The sequence below is a fragment of the Protopterus annectens genome, chromosome 15.part0 (genome assembly GCF_019279795.1).
Source record: "Protopterus annectens isolate FY-2018-M chromosome 15.part0, PAN1.0, whole genome shotgun sequence".
Lineage (NCBI taxonomy): Eukaryota > Metazoa > Chordata > Ceratodontiformes > Protopteridae > Protopterus > Protopterus annectens.
The window spans coordinates 372,199,764-372,225,620 of NC_056749.1; the positions used below are offsets into that span (position 1 = coordinate 372,199,764).

The 25,857-nt window shown below is 39.4% G+C and overlaps 1 protein-coding gene across 4 annotated transcripts in view; it reads left to right on the top strand.

Moving 5' to 3' along the window:
• The first annotated feature begins 703 nt into the window (after window positions 1-703).
• The window catches only part of DRP2 (dystrophin related protein 2), a 4,029,288-nt gene continuing 4,004,134 nt past the window's right edge, over window positions 704-25,857 (top strand). For 3 of the 4 annotated variants that reach the window (XM_044057116.1, XM_044057114.1, XM_044057115.1), the window contains exon 1: window positions 715-1,314. The gene's annotated coding sequence lies outside the window, so the exon portion shown is untranslated. Of the gene's footprint in view, window positions 1,315-25,857 lie in introns of all 4 variants that reach the window. The other variant, XM_044057118.1, reaches the window with a different exon arrangement.

Sequence of the window (25,857 nt, forward strand, 5' to 3'; positions counted from 1 at the left end):
ACTTGCTCAGGGTTGCTTATTGAAGGTTTTAGGGTATTTGTTTCCAGACTTCAAGCTTAAAGCGTTGACAGGTGACTGTGTACGTCGAATAATTAAAAAAAGAGTCAAAAGCTGCAACTAGTATTCCAGTTGCAGTCTCCCGCGATGATTTTTGTACCCCGAAGTGCAGGTTAACCAGATCTGCCATTAACAGATTTCTTAATGAAAAGCATATGATAAAAGGATCTGCGCTCAGAGGCGCGAGTCTGCAGCTGGCTGGGATAAGAATAATTTGAAACAATAATTGAGGTTTTGGGAGCATTCTGCAGAATTTCATCTCTACACATAATCTGACCACATTTATCAGTTTCATGTTCTTTTTCGCAAACAAAGTTTGTTCTTAATATTACACCCTGACTCCAAGAAGGCATTCTGATGTACTTGCGTTTAGAGAAATTTCTTGGTATAACAAAATATTACATCTTCAGCCTGCTTCTCAACCTGTTTAAATTTTAAAATACCTGAACACTGTCAGAAACAAATTTATTATGGAGCAGTCATCCTTTAAGAAATATGCTAAGCATTCTTCCCAGAGATAGTCTGTAGTTTAAAGGCCACTGTTATATTATTATATGCTATGTCAGAAATAGTGTTATAACTGTATCAGCCTATCACTGTGTCAGAAAAAAAGTAGGAGTCATCCATGCAGCACACGTGCGAACACAAAGGGTCTCTCTCTCTTGCTGTCTTACTCAGACGATTAGGCTTCTTGTTGAGCAGTTCCAATAATCCTCTTCTCCTTCAGGGAATCTCAGGCAGGTTAACCCCTGCCTGGATGGAGAATTACTGAGGCTATAACCATAAAGAAACAATTGCCTCTCATGCACTACTGTCCTTACCTATATTTGCATGTATCTGTGGGCATGTGGATGTGATGGGCACAGCTGAACATTACTGCAGGAAGTATAGCTGAATATAGAATTGAGCATTTACAACTTTCATTCCCCTGGTAATAGGTTAGCCGGGCCATCACAGTTTAAGAGCGGTTAGAGGCGAATTGGTATCAGAACACATCTACTGCAAGCAGCTGCAGTCCGAGAAACCCCGGGATACAGTAGAGGCAGCGCTGGTGCACGCACGTGCCAATTTGGCAGTCTCACTGGAGTCTGAAGGATAATGTAAATTGCTGCTGGATTACTCTTTGCTGTCCCCGAGTAGAGCTACTGTTAGGTGAAACAGCAGAAACATACACCACCGGGAGAAACAGAGGAGGGGGTTCCAGTCATTGCTTTCCGCTACACACAAAGAACGTTCTGGCAGATACGGGGAGGAATGGTGAGAGCAAGACAAACGCATATTGTGTTAAATATTTTGTGTCTTGTGTAGCTTTTGGTAGTAGAGTTGCTGTATGCATATATGCATGTGGTTGTTTGTTGATATGATCGTCTGCTCTTTCAGGGTTTTTGTGGATATTCCTCCTTAACTATAGATAAATGAACATTTTAAAGCACCAGTCTGTAATGGTTTGTCGTGTTTCTGTTGTTCTAGAACTGCAGTCATAGAGGACAGCTGTTAGCCTAGGTCAAGTTTTGGGCAGGAATCAGTGGTAGCTTTGCTTACAGTCTGTGGGAGCTGTCCCATCTGTAAGGTCTATTATCTTGTATCACACATAACATGGATGTTTTTTTACTCTGTAAGGGTCATTTGCAGTGATGTAACGACTGTTATCTACTAATATTCACATTAAGTAAAGCAGGGAAATAAATGCAGCTTGTGCAATAAGATTTATCTTGTATACACTGTTGTTACTTGTGTGTGAATGCATGGCCCTTAGAAATCCATTTATCTTATTTTCTCATTAAAAAAATGTTACAGAAAAGAAAATCTGAATAGATACTTTGCCCTTAAACTTTTAACAACATAAGTATTTTATATTTTACTATTATTATGTCATCTAAACAATTCTCTTTTCACAGCCATTGTCCATGTATTATCTTTCTTCATGACGTTTTATAAACAGTATATACATGTGTGTGCATGTTTGCATTTGTGCGCATCACAAAGTTTGCATACTTTGTTTTGGAAGCGTACTGTATTGCATGTGTGTGTGTGTGTGTGTGTGTGTGTGTGTGTGTGTGGATGTTCCTTCTAGAAAAATACATTTTTATGGGTACAACTTAATAATAGTAAATATGTTTTGAGAAGTGAGATTCCATGGAAATTACAGACTTGATAGCACAGTACAGATTGGTTCATGTTGTTCAAGCATCTTTACAGAATGTGAACATAAACTGCTTTGTGTGACTTCTTGCAGGTTTGTTACTGTATTTACGCATAACACCAGTCTGTTTAAAATGTCACTGACTTTATATATCGTCCTAGTACAGCCTGATATTTTATGTTGTGACATTTGTGATAAATGAAAGACTGAAATCTGGGAAAATATTAAAAATACTAAATTTTGAGATGAATAAGGATGCAGCACTTGCATATAAGCTTACATTTGGAAAGAACAATTAAAATGCTGCATTAGATGGAGCATTAATAGGACTGAGATATTGTAAAAAGCAATGGTTAACACTTGTATTAGTTTTTATAAATCAGAAAAAATATGATTTTCTGTGGGATGACTAGGTGCAATGAGAACATCAGCAAATAATACATTTTCCATCCCTGCAGTGACTGCCACATTTCTTGTACCCTATAAATGAGAAGCACTTTGTTCTCACCTTTTATTTAAATCAGATGTTGGTAATTCAGTTTCTTAAATAGTGCTCTCTCTATGGTTTTAACAGTTTCCCCATTATGATCCCATGACTGTGCCTCTCTAGCAGCTTGGGGATAAACTATCATCGCCTGCAGTAATGAGTGACAGTGCTGTCCAGTGACAGCATGAAGGCATGGATTCAAGGTAGTCCATGTTCTCTCTCCATCACAGTGGGAATGGGGTACCACCCTGGCAATAACTCCAGTTTCACAAAATTTCCAACAAGAATCTGCAGGACTTGTTTGTGAACTTTGATCACTGTAAGTTGGAATTTCACTGTGAAAGCAGTCTGAATGATATATCAATTGTCCAACGCTGCATAGTTTATCAATAAACTACTTTCATCAACAGAAGTTACTACAAAGGAAGAAACATCCTTTTCTCTAAAGTGAAGCAACTTTGTTGCTGATTGTAATGTCAGGTTTGATTGTGTGGCCAATCTCTACCATGATACTCAGAAAAGTTGCTTTGAATTTTTTATTTTTTTTTTTACTTTTGGTTATTAAAACACAAGGAAAATTGCTCACTTATGAAGTGCCATTCTTTAAATCAACTGACAGAAGGAAAGGAGACTATAGATTGTCTGGATGAGAAGGCAGCCCAGAATTAAATAAAACAGTTTGATAGCATAGCATTATGGCTAACAGAGAAAATGTGTATACAAAGATTAAGCACTAATTTGTGGGGTGCTTTTGCATCAGCTACTTTGCTTTGAACATGCATGCTTTTATTGATATTGTTAGTTGGCTACATGCTGTAGGCCCCGTTTCAGCAACAATGTTATGTCAACATATGGAAAAAATATTTTTAGGGTTTGTCCTCTGAACACACTAACCTGAATCCAACAGCTAGGGACTGATGTGACAGGTGTACCTTAAGGTTTGCTGACCGGGAAATACAAGTATTGAAGTGGATATGCTGACTTGTTTTTCCAGTATCAATTGGGGAAATTACTGGGTCAAAGAATGTCAGGCTACAACTCCTTTATCTGTCATAAATTTTTACCTGGTTTTGCCATGTTTAAAGTTCAAGGCAATAGCTCAGAATTTCTGTAATTTCAGCAGGATGATGCTAGTCATAACTGGATAATTGGAAAGTTTTTTAAGAAGTTCCTTTCTTTTTGAGAAAGTATAAGGAATATTTTGTTGTTATTTACCTTAGTAAATTTCTTGGAGTGTAGAAATATGTTTAGGCATTTACTTACAAAAGTACATACATTTTTAAAAAAAGTATTTCTTTATGCAACAGCATGGATAGAATGAATGGATGATTCTTCTCACATTCATGCATTCAGTCAGTCTGTGGTTATTCTGTCCATCTCATAGTTGTATATTAATGCATTGTATATGCAAGTAAGTATATAATATACCGTATAAATGTGTGCTCGCAAACATATAAGCATGTGTATGTTTGTGATATTTTATTTTTCTTAACAAGACCTTTAATATAGTAGAGTTAATTTAATATCAGAAACAGTGACAGGATTATGTTTTATGGTCTCAGACCCAGACTATAGAGCCTCATCCCATATGCCTTTTTGTTATGTTCATACCATCACTGCCAGGTGTGAGCACAGCCATACAGGCGACCTATATACAGCCCATCAACAGTGCTATTACAGTGCTGCATTCCCTCCTAACTCCTCCCATCCTAAAGATGCAGCAGTGTAAGTGTAGACAGTAGATCGCACAAAGTTAGAAGAGAATGCAGCACTACAGTAGACACACAGTGGTAGTGTATTCTGTGAGACTTAACTCTATGTATTGCTCTATATGCTGGTATCAGATATGAATGGGTCATAGTGATATGACAATGGTGCATGTACTGAGGATAGGGAAGGAGATGTAGAGTTAGTCTCTGCCAAGGTTTGCAACCCTAACAGATGTGCTTTAATGCTGTGAAATTACGCTGTCTTGGTCACTTCCAAACAGAAAGTGCTTAGCAATGCGTTTTAACTGATATATTTATATGCAAATAAGATCCAGAAATTGCATGCTTTTATTTCCCTTCTGGCCTTTTTTGTGGTCCAAACCACACATATGCAAGAGTATTTCAGCCTTGAGCAACATCTAGTCCCCAGGAACTTCACTTGGAAATACATCATTATTCCTTACATGGTGGACTGTTGTGCTTTGGCATCCTACTTAGCAATAATAAGAGTAGAAGACCTACTAGTTGTAGTCAAAGAAATGAAGCCTGGAGTTATTGATGAAGCAGAGCTCTGGCTGATATCTAGTTCAGCTGTTGTCTAGTGGCTGAGGTCATATGCTCATCTTGGAAGCAGCAAGTGTCTTGTTATTACCTCTGGAAGTCTGCTCCATAGCCTAAGAGTGGGAACATTTTGACTTGCTAAGGTAGGGTGAGTATTTGGCTGGTGTGGCATCCTGAATAGATAGTGCCTTATGACTGGTGTACGAAATTCAGCTCCTGAATGGAGTCTGCTTAAGTGCTCTAAAAAGACCGATTTTCAACAAACATAGTGCAGTAATTTGGCAGTTTCTCTATAGGACTTGCAGGAGTGACTTCTATACATAGTCTGTTCCATTTGTAACTCAAAGTTTTTTGTTGTAACAGCCAATAGTCTATGTGCTGTCATTAATTCATTCTAGAGGCTGCAGTGAATGAACTTGTCCACCTAGCAAGCGGAATGTATCTATTTCCTCTGTTACGATTTCTACAAGTATTTTCTTCCAGTTCCTCTAAATGAATTAAAATTCATTTATGCAGCTATGACAGTGTAAAGAAGTACTTGATGCCATACAAGTACAGTGATAGGGAGAATAGTGTTGGTCTTTTACCACTTATTGGCATATATGGCTGTCTACTGTACAGATAACAAACAAGAAAGCTGCTGTGTGAGAAAACTAGCCTTAGACTTTTATGCATTCCCTTCATGCGGAGTTCCTGCAAGTACCAGTTACTTTCAGCCACATATACCATAGAATATCTAGTATATATTTCACTACAGTAAAAGTTCTAGCTGTCTCTCTTGTGTGCTAATAAAGTTATTTATTTTGTGTAGGAATTTTGCTTTCTTTATTGTAAAATTTGCAGTGTTGTAACAACATACTAATGAGTTATGTGATGAATAAAATTCTAGTTAATACATAATAGACCTTAAAGTTACAGATATTTTTATATTACATTTGCATGATGGCAGTAAGAGTCAGTAAACCCGTCCCTGTGATTTAAATGGATTTCCAAAGACATGCATCTGCAGCATTTCTCCCCTGGCCTCTGCTGAAAATAGACTCTGTCCTAGTTGGACTTTCCTGGTCAAAAAATGTTAAATAAACATTCCACTTCCCCATCCAAATCTCCCTCTTACCCCTACTTCCCCATCCAGATCTCCTTACCCCTCTCCACTTGTTCTATGCCATTGTGGTTTCCTAGTTGAAAGGAGAAACAAATGAACATACCTAACTGTCCAAAGACTCTTTCATCTAGTGGCAATTATAACCACATGGAATCTGGAGGTTCCTGGGTTCAGTCCCCAGACAAGGATCAGTATTTTCCATTCCTTTTCACTTGTTAATAACAATATTAGGTTAATGGTTTATACTGCATTTAGATACCTGTGTGTTTAAACAAAATAGAGCAGGTATCCAACTGTTAATTCAGAGACTTCTTGTTGGCTGAGTGAACATGACAACTGCACAGAATGCAGGGGTCCTGGATTCAGTTTCCCAGACATGGGTAAGTAGTTTCCTTTCCTGTTGAGTTATTAATACAATACTAGCTTAATGGTTTGTAGTGCATTTGGGTAGTTATTTAGTTGTAAATAATTTAACTGTTTACTTTGCATAATTTCTGTCACAAAGGGGGTATACTGCCAGCACAGCTATCTGGAATTTTGTAAATTATTATATGTAATTTGTGAATATCAACATGATTTATATAAGATGTATGACAAAGGGGGATACTGCCAGCACAGCTATCTGGAGTTTTGTAAATAATTATGTCATTTGTGAATATCAACATGATTTATATAGGATGTGTGACAAAGGGGGATACTGCCAGCACAGCTATCTGGAGTTTTGTAAATAATTATGTCATTTGTGAATATCAACATGATTTATATAAGATGCATGTTTTGCAAATGTATTAGGACTATGTCATGTGTATATCAAACCGCTGGTAGAGAAGTGTGTGTTGAAAAGGTTTTTGCTAAGTGCTGTTTGAAATGTAACCACAGTGTGCCCTACTGGAATAGAACAGAAAAGTACATGCATTATTGTAAGTATTTAAATGCATATATTTTAACAGTGGAAACTTGAATACAGGAGGTTAACTTCAGAAAAATAGCTGAAATTAAATTACCTTATGACTACACAATAAAAGATGGTATTTTCAGTCTCAAGGCAGCTAGAGACATAATGTCTGTACTAGGGAGCTTTCTGTGTTGTCTTTAGGGTGAAATAATTAATAGTCTTGAAATGTGGGGGGAATGTAATTGTTTTATGACTTCCAGCATCTGCCAAAGATCTGTGGTCTATATATTTTCACAGGTAGATGTTAAATACTGCCATCTTCCAGCAGTGGGGGTTTCACCTGGGATAGAGTCAGATGACAAGAAATAATGTCATTCTGCAAACTATCCCAGCAGTAATATTTGAGATATTAAATTGAGAAGTCTCTTAGTGTGACAGGGCATTCTGTATTCTGTTTTGAACCTGACAAGAAGCACTCACTACAACATTTACCTTGCTCTAATTAAGTAAGTTTCTAGGGTTATAGTTATTTTCTTAGATATAGTCAGGAATTTAGCAAAACTTAGTTTAGATGTTTTTCTTTATTCATTTGAGACTGTCCAGTGTTGTTTTAAATATTTCCAGTGGTTTTGAACTCTGATGTCATTGTGAATATATATCTAGTATTGTCTTATTCTTTTATTATTTAATATTAAATGTACTTAAACCTTTCATTGTGGCTGATCTGTATAGAGATATTTAAGTTTTGAGAGTACTTGCATATTTATTTGGTGATACTGTATGGGCCACTCCTAATAGCCTTGCTCTTGTTCAAACTACCATTTGTGTTATTACACAGTAAAATTGGACACCCTTTGTTTAGGTCCTTAAGGTACCTGGCAGGAGTGACTGGTGGCAGTAAAAACTACTGTATAGTCTGGGCAGAAGGGGGCATAGCTAGTAAACCTGTTCCAGCCTTTCCCAGGTGTGTGTGTAAAGCAAACCTCAAAGTGTGTGTGTGTGTGTGTGTGTGTGTGTGTGTGTGAGAGAGCTACTTGGGCAGGGACACACAGCATTGTTTCTACTGAGAGGGTGCTGGTAGATCTTGGCTTGGTCACTCAGCTGAGATGTCAACTCTGTAGCTGTGCTAGTGGGGAGTCTTACTGGGGATCTGGAGAAAGAGGAAAAAACCAGCCCTGGACTGACTGTGGTCTCTGTGTGATCTTAAGGAAAATTGCACTTGATGCAGGCAGCTACATCTGGAAATAGTGTGTGTGTACCTGTTAACATCCCAGTGTACACCCCCACTGGTGCCAGTGGTGAGGATTGAGGTTTCTTGATTACTGGTCCAGTGGTGAGTCATCAACATTATTGGTGGCAGTGGTGGGATACCCACATATTGGGATTCACTGGTGTGAATATTGAACTCCAGTAGCCTGTAAACAGTGGTCACTAAAGATGGTGTTTGTACTCGTAAGCAGCCACACATTGAACATTCAGAGTTTCATATCACAATAGTTGTATTTATTTTTTGTTAGCTTAGTTAGGGAGAGCAGGCAAGGATGTCAGTGGAGGATTATGGCCAGGAACCATTTGGCTGAGATGTGCCAAGCCAAAATACTGGGACATGCCAGTCTGACTAAAGGAGAAATGATTGTAGCCTTAACCACAGCTGCATCACAGACCAGCAACCAGGAGAACAACCAAAATTGCCTTGGGGATGCACAACTCTCAAAAAATGGACAGTTCAGTTTTCCTCAGAGGACCTAAAAAATTCATATGAGGTTAAAGAGACTTGAACTGCAGGCCAAACATTTGGAAATAAAATCAGCAGAGAGACTAGCATTTGGAGGCTGAAGAAAATGAGAGACTGTGGTGTTTGGAGACTGAAGAAAATGAGAGACTGAAGCATTTGGAGGCTGAAGAAAATGAGAGGCAGAGGCAACATGAAAAGGAGATGCTGACTCTTTGCCAAGGTCATGGAGGTTATGGGGAAGGGAATAACTGAAACCCAGAAACAATGAAGGTCATTAAATTTCTTCCACAATTTACAGACCGTGATCATTTTGATAGTTTTATTCGTATGTTTGAAAGGGTTTCTAAACAGTATAATGTTGACCAAGGGCTCTGGGTATGGTTCCTGACCACCTTATTCCATGGTAAAGCTGTAACTGCTATTTCTAAATTGTCTGATACTGATTGCTTAAATTATAATATCATTAACATTGTTTATTTGAATGCTTTGTTAACACTTAAAGCTTATAGAAACAAGTTTTGTGAGCACAGGAGCAAAGCAGATGAAAGTGTGTGTGAATATATTGCTGAGTTAAGCACTTATTTTCATAGGTGGGTGAGTAGGTGTCAGGTCACTACTTTTGAAGGGCTGGCAGACCTTTTGGTGAGGGAATAAGCCCTTAGCAGTTTCCCCTGAGGACAAGAGAATCTGGTTGGCAGATAGAGAATGTAATACTGCAGATAAGTTGGGGGAAAAGGGTGACCTATAACTAGCAAGCAGGGCATCATAGCACAGGAAAGGATACCCAGTGCTGCACAAGGGTCTAAGGGGACCCATGGTGGGCAGTCTAGACTACCCCAACAGAGTCTGCCAGTAACAGGGGAAGCCACTAGTTCAGGTACATAGACAGGATCAAGGGTTAAATGTTTTAAATGTAACCATTGAGGTCCTTAGCATATAGATGTCCATGGAGGCAATGTAGGGAACAAAGGGTAGGGGAGCCAGTAAGTGGGAATGACAGAATGTCAGTGGTAAGTTGTCTGCAGACAACAAGGGCACCAAACTACTAGAAGATGTTATATCCTATGTTAGTAGATCGTAAACATGCCATTGCTAAGAGGGACACAACCTCTGACCTAACCATTGTGAAGCCTGCAATGGTTAAAGAGGAAATCTGCTTACTTGGGCAGTCTACTCCAGTCAGAGCTTTAGGAGGGACCCAATTCCAAATGCCTTTGGCTAGGGTTTTCCTTGACTGGGAGGGTGGGAAAGGAAGCAAGCAAGTAGGTGTATTTGAGGAGATACCTGCAGATGTCCTGATAGGGAATGATTTTGATAATACAGTACCTTGTGTGCATGCATTTACATGCAGTCAGGCTCGGAGACAAGCATGTGGGTCTGGTAGCCTGGGAGAGACCTGGACTGACCACACACTTGAAGCCAGGACTGGTAAGGTGGCTACCTCAGGGAGGGAGCTACCCTGTACCAGTGAAACTGAAGGTGAGCCACAGCTGCTTGTGGGTACTGATGTTTCCTTGGACAGAGCGACTGCAAGGGCAGAGGTGAGTAGTAGTACCCAGGCTGATAGGGGATACCAGACTTCCTGTGGAAGGGGAGCTGGGAAGGGTTACAAAGAGAGTGTTGAGACAGGCTCAGCTGTCAGCCCCTACATTATAAGGCTTGAGGGAGGTAGCCAGGGAGGCTCATGATTCTCAAGGAAAAGGGGAATCTGTATACTGGGACAAAGGTTTACTGTATAGAGAGTGGACCCTTGAGGGAGGCTAGAAGGTGAGGTAATACAGCAGTTGGTAGTACCCAGAGCCTATCATCTGCCACTTCTAGCCATAGCCCATGATATTCTCTTTGCAGATCATATGGGCATAAAGTGTACCAAGAGATGTATTTTATGCAGAACTTTCATTGGCCTGGGATTTCCAGGGATGTAACAGGGTACTGCAGGACCTGTGAGCAATGCCAAAAAGGTAGGTAAGGCAGGTGACAAGGCCAAAGCTCTTTAGTGCCTTTGCCTGTGATTGAGGAACCATTTCAGTGGGTAGCTATGGATATTGTGGTGCCTCTGAGTACCCCAAGTTCCACAGGAAAGAAGTATATCCTAGTGGTAGTAGATTATGCTACCAGATACCCTAAAGCGGTGACTCTGTCTTCCATTGAGGCAGAAAAGGTGGCAAATGCTTTGTTAGAGATTTTCAGCAGGGTATGTTTCCCAAAAATACTGACTGACAGAGGTGCCAATTTCATGTCAGACCTGCTGGCTTGTCTGTGGAAGCACTGTGGGGTGAAGTACATAAAGACCACCCCCTATCATCCCAAGACTAATGGTCTGATGGAGAGGTTAAACTGTACACTAAAGACCATGCTACAGGCATTTGCAGACCAGTTTAAGAGGGAGTGGGACAAATATTTGCCCCATCTGTTGTTTGCTTACAGAGAGGTGCCCCAGGAATCTATAGATTTTTCACTCTTTGAGTTGCTGTATGGACATAGTGTAAGAGGACCTCTAAATTTGATTCGTGATGAGTGGAAGGGTGAGTGTGAATCCCACAAGAAGTCTATTGTGGCATATGTCCTAAACCTCTGGACAAGGCTTAGGGAACTTGTGGCTTGGCCCAGCAGAGCATAGCAGAAGCCCAACAGCAGAAAAAGTTCTGGTATGACAGGAATGCTGAGCTAGAGAGTATGCTGTTGGCAGCAGGTTATGGTTCTCATTCCTATCAGACATAATAAGCTACAGGCAGCTTTGGAGGGCCCCTTCAAAGTGGTAGGGAAGGTCAGTGATGTTAACTATATTGTAGAACTGCTAGGCAGGAGGCAGGGGCACAAACTGTACCATGTTAACATGATAAAACCTTACCATGATAGAGAGGCCCTTGTGCTGAGTAGTTGCAGTAACAGGCAGGAGGAGTCTGAGGGGGACCTATGGCTGCAGAAAGCCAGCCAGCAAAATCCCAAATGACTATGGTGAAGCCTAGTGTTGCAGGCATATGATATGACAGTGTAACACTGTACTGGGTCTGCAATGCAAAGGCAGCTGAAATCTCAAGACAAGGTACGGTGTAATGTATTTCCAGATAGGCTCATCCCTTTCAAGCAATGTTTCTCAAGGGTCACTTGAAAAACTAGCTTGAGTCTTGGGGGGGGGGGGGAGTGTGACAAAGGGGGATACTGCCAGCACAGCTATCTGGAATTTTGTAAATAATTATATGTCATTTGTGAATATCAACATGATTTATATAATATGCTTATGTTACAAATGTATTACAATTGTATGTTGTGTATATCAAACTGCTGGTACAGAAGGGTGTGTTGAAAAGGTTTTTACAAAATGATGTTTGAAATGTAACCACATTGTGCCCTAGTGGAATAGAACAGACATGTACATGCACTATTGTAACTGTTTAAATGTATATATTTTATCAGTGGAAACTGGAATACAGGAGGTTAACTTCAGAAAAATAGCTGAAATTAAATTACTTTATAGCTACACAATAAAAAATGGTATCTTTCAGTCTCAAGGTAGCTACAGACATAATGTCTGTGCTATGGCGCTTTCTGTATTGTTTCTTGGGTGAAAAAATTACTAGTCTTGAAATGTGTGGGGGATGTAATTGTAATTTATTTATGACTTCCAGCATCTGCCAAAGATCTGCGGTCTATGTATTTTCACAGGTAGATGCTAAATACTGCCAGCTTCCAGCAGTGGGGGATTTCACCTGGGATAGAGTCAGATGACAAGAAATTATGTCATTCTGCAAGCTATCCCAGGAGTAATATTTGAGATATTAAATTGAGAAGTCTCTTAGTTAGACATGGCATTCTGTATTCTGTCTTGGACCTGAAAAGAGCCAGTCACCACAGCATCTGCCTTGCTCTAATTAAGTAAGTTTCTAGGGTTAGAGTAATTCTCTGAGATATGGTAAGGAATATAGCAAAGCTTAGTTTAGATGTTTTTCTTTATTCATTTGAATCTGTCCTGCAATGTTGTTTTAAATATTTCCTGTGGTTTTGAACTCTGATGTCACTGTGAATATATAGTTAGTATTGTCTTGTTCTTTTATTACTTATTATTAAATATATCTAACCTTTCATTGTGGCTGATCTGTGTAGAGATATTTAAGTTTTAAGATTACTTGCATATTTATTTGGTGACATTGTGTGGGCCACTCCTACTAATCTTGCTCTTGGTCCAACTATCATTTCTGTTAATATTAAACAGTAAAATTGGGCATCCTTTGTTAAGGGCCTTAAAGTAGCTGGCAGGAGTGACTGGTGGCAGTAAAAATACCTTATAGCCTGAGCATAAGGGGGGATAACTATTAAACTTGTGAAAGCTTTTCCCAGGTGTGTGTGTGTGTGTGTGTGTGTGTGTGTGTGTGTGTGTGTGTGTGTGAGAGACTCAAACACAAAAGTGTGTGTCAGCTACTTGGGCAGGGATGCAAAGCACTGATTGGACAGAGAGGGTGCTGGTAGGTCTTTGCTTGGTCACTCAGCTGAGATCTCAACTCTATAGCTGTGCCAGTGGAGAGTCTTACTGGGGATTTGGCGAAAGAGGGAGAAACCAGCCCTGGACTGGCTGTGGTCTCTGTGTGCCCTTAAGGGAAATTGCACTTGATGCAGCTAGCTGCATCTGCAAATACTGTGTGTACCTGTTAACCTCCCAGTGTATGTCCCCCACTGGTGCTAGTTGTGATGATTGAGGCTCCTTGATTACTGGTCCAGTGGTGGGTCGTCACACTTTCATTGAGAGAGCTTTTTCCACTAGACCTATAACTGCATTTATACTGATGAGGTAATATTTGGCCAGGGCACTGGGGAAATTTCCCCTTTCTTGTGTCTTTCCCAAGGCTTCTCCTCCTAGTATAAGAGAGATTAAGAGGGTGTGCATGATGTCAGATGCTTTGGTGTGTAGTTACAAAGAGCAAAGAAAACAGCTTTTTCAACGGAGAGCAGTAAAGCTGATGTTGCAGTACAACTGGATAATACTGTATCATTTTGGAAAAATTTGGAAAGTAATCCTCCATTTCTTGTGCTGTCCCTTCTGAAACCTAACTCCATCAGTACTGACCAACAGGAGTTTTCTTTACCCACCACTTCAGAAGTGCGGATTTCTGACTTGCAGTCTGAAGAAATGAAAAATAGACTTAATTTAATTTAACAAATAAATCTATTGAGGAATTGCTTTTATCCTGGAGAGAAGCAGCGGAAGGACTTTTGGGGAAATCTCCAATTTCACAGTTACAGGAAGTAGAATTTGATGTTTCAGATACTTCATTTCATGAGTGTGAAGGAGATAAATAGAAGTAGAGTATCTACATATCATGCAATGTACCTGTCTCAGCTGAAAGAGCAGAATAAAAGTGTGGTTAGTGAAGAGAAAATTGTGAAGAACCTATGGTAAGAATAAGAAAAAGGGCATTGTAACCAATTAGTGTTTTATATTAGTTGTTTTCTTAGAGTTCAAAGCCCCTAATGTAAGACCAGTTTATACACCCTGAAAAGGAATATTTTTATGAATTCACTTTTGAGACATTTTCTTTAATGGAAAAGTGTGTTAGCATGTGAGAAAATATTGTTATACCTGGAATAAATATGTTTTGCCAGGTGAAAACTTGCACGTTGCTGCAAAACTGTGATGTTGAGAAATGATGAAATAAGTAAACAGAATATTTCTTTTTATTTAAAAAAAATGTATGCAAAGACATTAAACATGGTAAAAGGACTGGAGATGAATGAAATACATGCAGTGGGAGGAGATGAGATGCTGAAGTTATCTTAAAATGGAGCAGGAAAACATCTCACATTGATTTAGTCTTATGTTGCTGGTGCAAGTAGGGTACTGCAGTATGGGGGACCCTAAAACATTATTTTTGTAGTGAAACTTGGAAGGCATCAGGAGGAGTTTAGAGAGAACGGGCATAATATTAATAACTGTAAAATTAAATGTATGAAGTGTAGGAAAGTTAGGTGTTTTTGCTGTGACTGCAAGAAAGAACATGAAAAGGAAGGAGAGGATTGGAGGAAGTTCCAAGATAAGGAAAAAGGTGGGAATATTGAAATGGCTCTGACAGCTGGAAAGGACGGGGTAATGAGGATGGAGCTAGGTGAATGACAGATTGAAGAAAGTGATGGTGGATATGATGATGAATATGGGACAGAGTACATACATGGTGAAGCAGATGAATGACCCATTTGGATAATATTCAGATGAGGCTACACAAAACTTAACGGAAACAGCAGATTAGATTAGATTTAAACTAAAATAGTATAGAAAATGAAGATAGGTAAGTATGTGTGATAGAATTGTATTGAAATCTGGATGTAGATATTGTATTTTTGTTAAATACATTTTTTGGATGAAAAGCCTAAAAGGTAAATAGACTGTGGGTAAGTAATATGTTGTGGAATTTGAGGTTCAGTACACACTCATGACTGGCATTTTTTATTTAAAATGTGAATATGAAAATATAGGATTTGTTGCTATGGAAATTGGGAGAGTGTCAGTATTAGATTTAAGGGCAGATGATGACATAAAATGATAGGAGAACTTTATGCAAATAATGTAATATAAGGCAGTGTAAGTTAAAGTGACAAAAGACAATATGAACATAAAGCAAAAGAAGTATTGTGATGGATATCAAGTAATGATATATGGTGCTATGCCAGGTTGTACAAGTGTTCAGTTAAGGCAAGGAGGCTACCTAAAATGACCCGTGAATCTAAAGAAGCTAGGCATTTACGGAACTTGATTACTGCCTTAAAATCTTAATTTAGGGAGGTTAACTAAATAACAGCATCACTGTATAAAAAGAATAGATGAAACATTTAATACAACTGGAGGACATTTAAAATTTACTGAATTTTACCTGATGCACACATTATGGAGTTCCTTGACATGACAAAATTATTTTTCCATTTTCTACAATTTGTACTCTAGAAACAGACAAATTATTTGACTATTAGTTATTGGCAAGTATTTGAATATAGGTTATTGGTTATGCTTGTAATGGTCTGCAGACTGACTTTCTTGTACTGGCATGTGAACATACGTGTTGATTTATGCTGTTTTTTGTTAAGAAAGCAGGTGTGCCTATTTCTTTGCAACGAACTCCTTTGAGAACATTCTCTTGGAATACTGCTGTATTGTAAATATTCTCACAGTTTTGATTATTAGTAGTGTCTATAAATGTCAAGTGCTGGGTAAAATCTTCACGGTTCTGTTCATGAGTTCTAGCCATACCTGGTATCACAAAAGATGGTGTCTCCCATCACACTAGGCAGATTGGATCCTCCCTGGCACATCTGAGATGAAAGACAGTTTCAGTGAAAGGATTTTAAATTATTGATTATAATGAGTCAAGAAATTAAACTGTTATGTACTATTTAGCGTGTATAGTGTATGATGCAGCTAATAGTTATGTAAATCATGTGGAGTGGCCAGCATGTAGATGCAGAGTATTAGGCTCTAATTTAATCTAATTTATTATAATATGAAAACGTAATGGTCAGCTATTCTGTACTTGCCAGTTAATTCAGAATTAAAGCATTTTCTATCTAATTTACAATATTTGGTTTCATCATTTCTTTCTGGCTACTGTTAATTAAACCTTACATTACATTACAAATCTGTATCACATGGGATAGCAGAATGAATGTGTAAATTGGAGGCCATCAGGACAGCTAGATGGTCAGGCTGAAAGAAAGGCAAAAACTGTAAGTAAAAAGTCTTGTTGAACTGAATGTAGAGTGCTAATAAAGTAAACCTGCAATTTCAGTATGGAGAAAAAAAGTGTGAAATAACTTTTACATTTGCATGGGGATGGCTAACATTTTCAGTGCTCCATATTGCTAAAACACTTCTCACTCACTAGAAATATGTGAGGCTGCTTAGGATGCTTGGACTTTACACATCCAAACATATAAGTAATAGGTGGCCACTAAGTCACACTGTGTGCCAAAGATGAGGCATATAGTCTTTGACTCTATTGTTTCAGTCACAATATTGCATGGGCAAACTCCAGTTAGAGCGAATAAATGAAAATATCACAAAGCAACAGTAAAAATAATCACAAAAGGTTTCAGAATGTACAGTTTATGACAATGGTAATTCTAGCTGAAAATTACAGGCCATTCATAGATTGTAAGTAGTATCCGATATTGTTTCTGCACCATCCAGAAGATGATCTAAAAAATCTTCGGCTTTCTAGATAGTGTACAGTTTCAAAATACTTCAGATGTGAGATCCTAGCCTTCCATTCTAATAATGTACTTGACCAACTTGACTGCTGTTTTTGTATAATAATTTGAGTTTGCTGTGCTGAACCGCTTCACTGCTGTTTTTGTATAATAGCGTGAGTTTGCTGTGATCCCATTCTGTACAGTAGTATTTGGGGATTTTGGGATCACTGCTTGTGTGACAAAGTTTATAAACTGCAATTGAAGTTAACTTGTATATTCACAGTATGCCAGGTGTGCAATGCCTTATAGTAACCCCTAACATACATTTTGCTAATTGTAGCACAAATATCACTGTATAACCTCTCAGTAGAAGAATACAGGGCATAAATAACATGTCCTTTACAGACTGCCTCAAAGCCCTATCCCTGTATTCTGTCACCTACAGCTTGTTGAGGGGAGGTCTATGCCTGGCATGCAAGGCACTGTCAGACCCCACCCTGTTTTGGCAAAATGAGAATTCAGCAACATGGATGTTTGGATAAACGAAAGTTTAGGAAAAGCAGTACACAGTTCATTTGGTCTAGCAAATTAACATTAAGCCAAGTGAGCTGCTACAATCTATACACACACACACACACACACACACACACACACACACACACACACACACACACACACACACGTGTGTGCACAGAGAAGCATGCATGATCTAACTCACATTAATTTGACTTACATATAATTAACACCAACTGATCAAATTTACAACATCAACCAGCAAGCGTATATGCTCCAGAACATAATCCCGGAGCATGACAACAAAAACACAAAAAAAAAGTCAGTCAGTTTTGCAAGGGGAACTAAGGTAAAAACCACAGAAAACAAATAATCCAAAGGAAGACAGCTGGATACACTCGAACCACTCTAAGTTTAATGTGAAGCGCTTTTCGTCTGGGATAATACCCAGACTTCCTCAGACAAAAAAAGCATACACCAAAACCACTCTATAAATACAAATCAATCAATCAATTAATTAATCAAACTGTAAATGTATTTTAGTTTGGTATTTTTTACTCCTCTGGTTCTCTTGTAGAACTGGACTTGAATTTATGTCTCATATGCACACTTTGTGTGTGTGTGTGTTTGTGTGTGTATGTGTATGTGTGTGTGTGTGTGTGTGTGTGTGTGTGTGTGTGTGTGTGTGTGTATGTATGTATATCTATTATATATATATATATATATATATATATATATATATATATATATATATATCTATAAAGTCCACTTCTAAATCTCGAAAGTTCAAAATCTCGAAATTCAAAAGACTGAGTCCAAAATCTCAAAAGTTCAGAATACTGAAAACTCAAAATACTGAATCTCATATCGAAAAAAAAATACAGGACATCATAGGTAGGTACTAGGCTATCTGCCCGAGGGCATTTTTAAGCCTAGCCAGAGTGTGTCGGCTTTCGCCGCCCCATTGATTAATTAACTGATCCTCTGTCAAGCAAAGCCAATGAAGTGATCCCAGGGGTGTATTTTCTGTTACCCATCCACTCGTCAAGGTTTCTCTTGAAGAGCGTTAGTGATAGGCTCTGCCTGATGTAGTCTGGAATTTTGTTCCAAAGCATGGGGAGTCTCTGTGACTGCAATCTATCCTTCCAGCATGTTCTATTTATTGTTCTGGCGAGGATTAGCTCAGTAGAGCGCTTGGCTCACAGTGACTCGGATTTCTTTAGGTGGAGCATGTCCATCAATTCTGAGTTGGACATGGCTTTGTAAGTCAGGCAGAGATCACCTCTGAGTAAGCAATATGCCACTGAGTACAGCTGGAGTTTTTTCAGTTGGGCTGCATAGGACATATGTTTGATGCAAGTAATCCTCTTGGTGAGGTACTTTTGTGGTCTTTCCAGCTGTTGGAAGTGTCTTGTGAGGTACATCCCAAATGGGGCATTGTACTCTATGATGGGTCTAATGAGTGACGAATAGAGGACACTATAACCTCTTTATTTCTAGATGCAAACCCTTTAGTAATTAGATGGGCCACATAGAAGGATTTCCTAACTACTTTGGCAATATGATTGTCAAAGGAGAGATTACTAACTACCTGGGTCCCCAGACCTCTTATTACCTCTTCTGTATTAAGGGGGCTGCCACCTATGTGGTAATTCGTGAGTGTTTTGTTTTTCCCAAAAGGGATGACTATGCATTTTTTGGCATTTAGCTTGAGGCCATGACTTTGACACCAGGTGCCCGTTTCAGTAAGGCCCTTTTGAAGGATGTCCGTGTCAGCCGGAGAGTCAGTTATGGCTCCCAGTTTGCAGTCATCGGTGAACTTGGTTAGCCATAGTCCTCCTGGGTTTGCCTGTACTTCTGAGAAGTATATGCTGAACAGTAGAGGTCCCAGGACCGAGCCTTCCAGGACACCACTTGTGACTGGTTTAGAGTCGGACCTGGAGCCTGCTATTCTTACCGTGTGAGTTCTGTCTGTAAGCCAGTTGGCAACCCATCTCATGACGTAATGGTTTATGTTCAGGCTAGTGAGTTGTTCTGTAATAGCCAAGTGGGGAATGGTGTCGAAAGCCTTGGCGAGGTCAAGGTAGGATGTGTGAACCACCTTTCCCTCGTCTATGGCCTTGGTGATTGCCTCGAAGAAGTCAACCAGGTTTGGTAGGCATGATCTGCCCTTAACAAAGCCGAACTGAGTCAGGTCAAGTGTTTGGAGGTTCTCAATGTCTTTGTTAATGAGTTCCATGATGATGCGCTCCATAGCCTTGCAGACCAGGCTAGTCAGGCTTATGGGGCGATAGTTACCAGGGTCAGTTGTGGCCCCTCCTTTGTGGAGAGGAATAACCATTGCTGTGCAACATTCTATGGGCACGTAGCCTGTGGAGAGGCTGAGGTTGAACAGCGTGTTTAGGTGAGGGGTTAGTTCGTTCTGTAGTTAGTACAAGACGCAGCCTGGGACACCATCTGGTCCCATTGATGCTGTGTTTTAGGCTTTTGAAAGGGCTGTTTTCACCTGTGCATCTGTGATTTTTGGGACACTACACTTTTCCGGTATTGTTGTGGGCCCTTTTAGAGGTGAGAGGGGGTGAAGTTTGCACTGAATCTATCTGCCAGGATGTTGGCAATATCAGTAGGTTCAGTATATTTTGTGCTATTTTGCACCAGTTCAGTGCATATCTGTGAGTTGCCACTTAGATTCTTAACATAGCTAAAGAAAGCTTTGTGGTTATCTTTTGAATCCTTGGTTATTTTTCTTTCGAAGTTAGCCTTGGATGATTTCATGAGGGACCTTGGTTTCTTACTGATACTGATCAGGGATGTTTTTCCTTCTTGGGATTTGCTTTTTTTCTGAACTAGTTTTCTCCTTCTATTGTATAGCCTGTTTATGGCAGGGGTCCACCAAACTGGTTTCCTTCTCTTAGAGGAGTGAGTCTTGGTTTTGCTAGGGATGGCATGATCCATTCATCCTTGTAGGTGCTCATAGAGTGCATTTGTAAATGTTTCTGCATCTTGGGCAGTGTTATCCTGTAGCGTGGGGGCTGTGAAACTTACCACCTCTGTCTTAAGTAAGGTGGTTTGCTTTAGAAAAGTTTTTTACCATGGTTTCCTTAGTTGGGGGTGGTGGTGGGGTGTGGACATCCAGAGTGATTAGTTTATGGTCTGATCTAACCAGTGACGGGGTGACCTCCTGTGTGGAACACCTGCCGCCCATGTTGGTGATGACCAGGTCCAATATGTTTTCACCTCTGGTAGGAGAGTTTACCAACTGACCCAGGGCATTTGAGTTGATGAATTCCAGGAAGCGCTGGGCCTGGGAGTTTGTACTCGAGTAGTTTTCCCAGTGAATGGTAGAGTAATTGAAGTCACCCAATATCAGGGTGTTCGGTAGGACCCTCATGTTTTCCAGTGTCTCCAGAAAGGTGGAGTGGTGGTCCTGGGTCATGGAGGGTGATCTGTAGCAGGCCACAATTTGCATTGCAGATTTGCCCGATGGTAGTTGCACATGGATGATCTCAGAGGTATCATGCTGCACCACTAAACTGGAGGTGTAGGTATCCTTGATGAATATGGATACACCCCCTCCTTTTGTGTTTCGGTCCGTGTTCTGTGGCTGAAATGTGTGGTATGAGTTGTAGCCCGGTAGTGCTGGGGTGCTCTCTGAAGCCTTGAACCAGGTTTCAGCTACTACACAGATGTCGGCATTCTCTATACTGAGGAGTGCTTTGAGCACGTGCATTTTGAGATTTAATCTCCTGGCGTTGAGTAGCATAACCCTCAGGTTTTTGTTAATTGTGCTGTTTACGGAGGTGGGTTTGACTTTTGAGCCTTGCCTAAAAAAGGCACTATGGGGGCAGCAAGAGCCTTGGCCAGTATTCAAAAGCCTAGGGGTGACAGGTGCAAGCCGTCTCTTACAAAGCAATGCGGCTTGTCGAGCATGTCGTCCCAGGCTGACAGACATTGGATCCCCTTTGAATGACACCAGAAGCTTAGCCAATTGTTGAAAATTATTATTTTTTTCTTTATACTGAGGTATCATTCTTGGTGAAGGCAGGATGCTACTCAAGGTCAGGGTCATACCAGCCTGGGCTACATGATCAGAGAGCTCTTCCATGTCTCTTTTTTATGTAGTCCAGGGAGGTACATCTCAGGTCATTCACACCAACATGAACAATGACAGAGTCATATTTGTACTTGTTCTGGAGTGACCTGAGTGCTTGTGTTATGTGGTGGATTCTGGCTCCCGACAGGCAGCTAACAGTAACCTTTTGCATGTACAGCCTAGTTAGTGGGACGTCAGTGTGCCTGACTTTAGAGTCACCTATTACTAGTGTGTTAGGTATGTTATTTCACCTTAAGGGCTGTGATTGTGCGGCACACTGATTTTGTGTTTTATGTGTTGTCTGGTTTGTGACGGGAGGTGCAGGTTGTTTGAGTGTCTGCTTTGGAGGTCTCTGATGCTTTTGCAGGTTTTTATTTAGAGCCTCTGAGTATGATTTTGTGTATTTATATGTAATTTTTGCCGGTGCTGTTTTGGTAGGTCTGTGTGCGGCTAGAGGTGTGGTGCAAGTGTTAACCTTCTTCTCTTTACTGTCTGTTCAGTCTTGGGTGGAGACAGCTTAGCTTCCAGTTTGGGTGTATAATTGCATCTCTCGCATATGTTAGTGTTTTGTGGTAGGAGGTACTCCACCATTAATAGATACAGAAACAAATAAAAGACAAACCATATTAGTCTACTCCAACTATAAGCAGGGGGGCAAGCCCCCCTGCACCCACCATGTATCAACTCCAAGATCACACTTCACTACACTAAGATGAGTTATGTTGTAGTATAGAAAATTAAAAGGGAACATGACTAAGGTTACAACAGGCAGTCATGAAGCATTTAATGGTATGTTTGCCATTTTCTTTTGTGGAGTGCGATCTTGGAGTTGATATATTTAAAAAGTGGGGGAGTGGGGGGTGCAGGGGGGCTTGCCCCTTGCTTAGAGTTGGAGAAGAGTGATATGTTTCTGTATGCAGTATTGCTGGAGTATAGTAAATGTTGGTGTCCTGTGTTGTTTGATATTATGAGATTCAGTATTTTCAGTTTTCAGTATTTTGAACTTTCAAGATTTTGGACTCAGTCTTTTGAATTTTGAGATTTTGAACTTTTGAGATTTAGAAGTGGACCTGTATATGTATGTATATATATATATATATATATATATATATATAAGAATCCACTATTTTGCCCTTTTTTGCCTTTACGGACATCCATCCAACCCAAAATTATGATGGTTTAAGACTAAGTGGAAATGTCTGTTCCAAAGTGATAGCTGGAGAATTCACTGAATCATAGTTACTCCTTAGTAGAGAATCCTCTTCTCCAGAGGAAAAAGGGAAACCAAAGCTGTTTTCTCCAAATATCTTAGTAAGTGGATGAGCATTTATACAGATCTTCAAAAGTTCCCAAATGTGTGTATATTTATTTATGCATACACATTTAAGATTGCTGCCTCATAACTCTTTTTGTTTCTTTCCCAGCTGCCGTGCCTTCTGTATGAAGCTTGCCTGTCCTGATTGTATGTATATAGATTTTGGTGTGATCTTCTGTTTTCTCCTATAAAAGTCTACGAGTAGGAGAATTTGACATATTCCACTGCACATCTCGTGCATGTGGGGGTGGTGCATATCAGTGTGTGCTTCCTGCATTGCACTGATATCATATCCAGCACTGGTCCTTACCTTATAACTATGGCTCCAAATTCCCCATATGAGTGATCACACAAAAAAAGAACCATTTTTTCCTGCTTTTGCAGGGGGACAACCCCCCTGCACCTCCATACCCCCTGGCAATTACATATAGTAACTCAGAGACCGTACAACAGTAGGGTAAGGGCAAATTCCCTTATTCTGTTGTTCTGCGATCCCATTCAAAAGATTGCAGGTAGAAATTCCACTCACAAGTGTTCCCTTTCTTTCCCACTAAAAAGCATTTGCTTATGTTATTGTTTGCCCGTTAAGACTGCAACCATGTATGTACATAGATGTATAAGTGCAGTCTTTTTTTTTAATTTCAGGAATTAAACAGTATGATTTCTTTCCTATGTTTAAATATCCCTATAATCAAACCCATTTCCTTGTTGGCTGAGGTTTATGTCTTCACTTAACTTAGAATTACAAATGTCCAGCCAGAGATATAGGCTCTGTTGGTGAAATATTTTATATACCTCATCATGTACATAATCAGTATCTGGATTTTTTAGTTCTAAATTGGCATGTGCCGTGTCTTTTTTAGGAAGCTGTACAGAAATAATTGCTAGTTTGTTTTGGAAACAGTGTTTTAAGATAAGATTAAGGAAACTTGGCATCTCTTCTTCTTCTTCTTTCGGCTTTCAGGGGTTGCCACAGTGGATCCTCTGTCTGCTCATGATTGGCAGTTGAGTTTTTATGGTGTTGAGTTACCAGCCCGGCACCCAACCTTCCACAGAAGGCGCATACATGCACACACTCACACTTAGGGCCAATTTAGAGTGTCTAATCCACCTACTGCATGTCTTTGGGATGCATCTCTCTAAACAGAAAAAAAAATGCTTTACTAGAAAACAGGCTGGAGAAATATATTTCAAAGTTGTTTTAATGTGAGGATGAATATGTATGTCTGCTATAGTTCTTGTGAAGTTGCATTGTGTGTTTTTCTTTTGTATGTATATTATTTTAATTCTTACAACCATTTTTGCATGCCAGGGGAAGAGCAGGGAGTGGTATTTTAACTTCAGTATTTCCCAGGATATCAAATCTCTCATAGTCGATGAGCTACTGAATTCTGGCTATGAGGAGACTACAAGAAATTTCTATATAGCAGCTTATCCTGAGTGCATATGATTGCTGTAATTACACAAGTATATAAATGGTTTAACTCTGTACCACTTGTTCAGCAAAGAATTAGCCAAAGGGTGAATACTTTAAGGTACTGTGATGTTTATTATTTGCGTTTCAGCAGTAACTGCAATTCAAGAATCGTACAAATTAGTCAATAATGAGGTCATTCTTTGTCACCACTAACATGTTTCAGAATCGCAAATGGGCACATCATGGGATAAGGACCTTTCTAGCATGAGCTGCATGGCTTTAATGAATTCCCAGGATAGATTTGTATGGTATGTAGCTAACATTTCAGTATGCCACAATGTTGTGATATTGAGTGTTTCTCCTCATTGTTACCCTGGCAATTATTGGCAGGGGAAGGTCAGCTAGAATTATAGATCTGTAGTGCTGTAATTTGTTTGGACAACTTCTAAGTTGTGCATGTAATTGGAATGAGAGACTGAAGTTGTTATGGTGATCTGACAGTATTATATGAAGGTGAGCATTATGATTATTATTTACTATAATGCCTTGCATACGCATCTATTAAGTTTCTCCTGAACTGGTTAACCTCACCTAATACATACTGTGAAGACAGTGATGTACTAATTGAGGGTTTGTAGTCTGAATACAGACTTTCTACGTGATGTACACTTATGTTTCTAAACCAGATGGGCCTTGGAGCCCTCCCCACCCTGTTGTTTTAGTTCATGCCTCCTTTGTCTACTCTGCTATAATTGCTGTTTTTATGGAAGTTTGTTTTTTCACTAAAATTGTTTGTTTGTTTGAAAACACTCTAAAATAATTTACTTTGTCAGTATATAATACTTAAAATCCTTGAAGGCTGGATTTTAACTAAATAATTTTGAAAACTTTTGAGCATGCAGAGATTGGGAATGAGTGAATGAATGACGTAAGAGTCTGGTGATCAGGCAATATTTTAATGAGAATACTATGGCTTTTCATAGCTCTCGACCTCTTAGCATAAAAACTCTGGACAAAGCCAAAAATAATGGGGGGGGGGCAAAGACCCCAAAACAGGGACAATTTTTATATATTGCTCTTATAAACCTAGAAAGTTGCTAGGAAAAAAGGTCTTGTGTTACCATGCATTTTCTGAAGGATACGAAGTGTGAAACTCAAATACCTGTCATTATTCAGTGAATTCAATCCTCACTGATTTGCTGCACAAATCCAGAAAAATCAGATTTTATTAGGAACTGTCCAAAATATGAGGCAAAAATCTGGACATTCGGTGTGAATCTGGACAGTTTGGAGGTTATATACTGCAATGCTTTTGCCTTTATATGTATGCATTCCTCTTGTGTTTTATTTGAATGTCTCGCATATCATTTTACAGTACTGTCATCTTAATGTTTACTGTAATACCATATTCATACATTTATTGTTCTTGTTATAACACAATGTGTTGATGCTGTTACTGTAATATTTTATACATTATGTATTTATTTATTTATGTGCTCTGTCCATTTATAATGTATCTACCTGGTTCATGGCTAAAGAGGGTCACTGTATAGAGTAATCCCCTACCACAATTATCACACAGAATGTACAAATATAGGTCTAGTAAGTTTTGGTGCAGCTGAGAGATGTGCAGAGTACAATTGTAAGACTAGAAA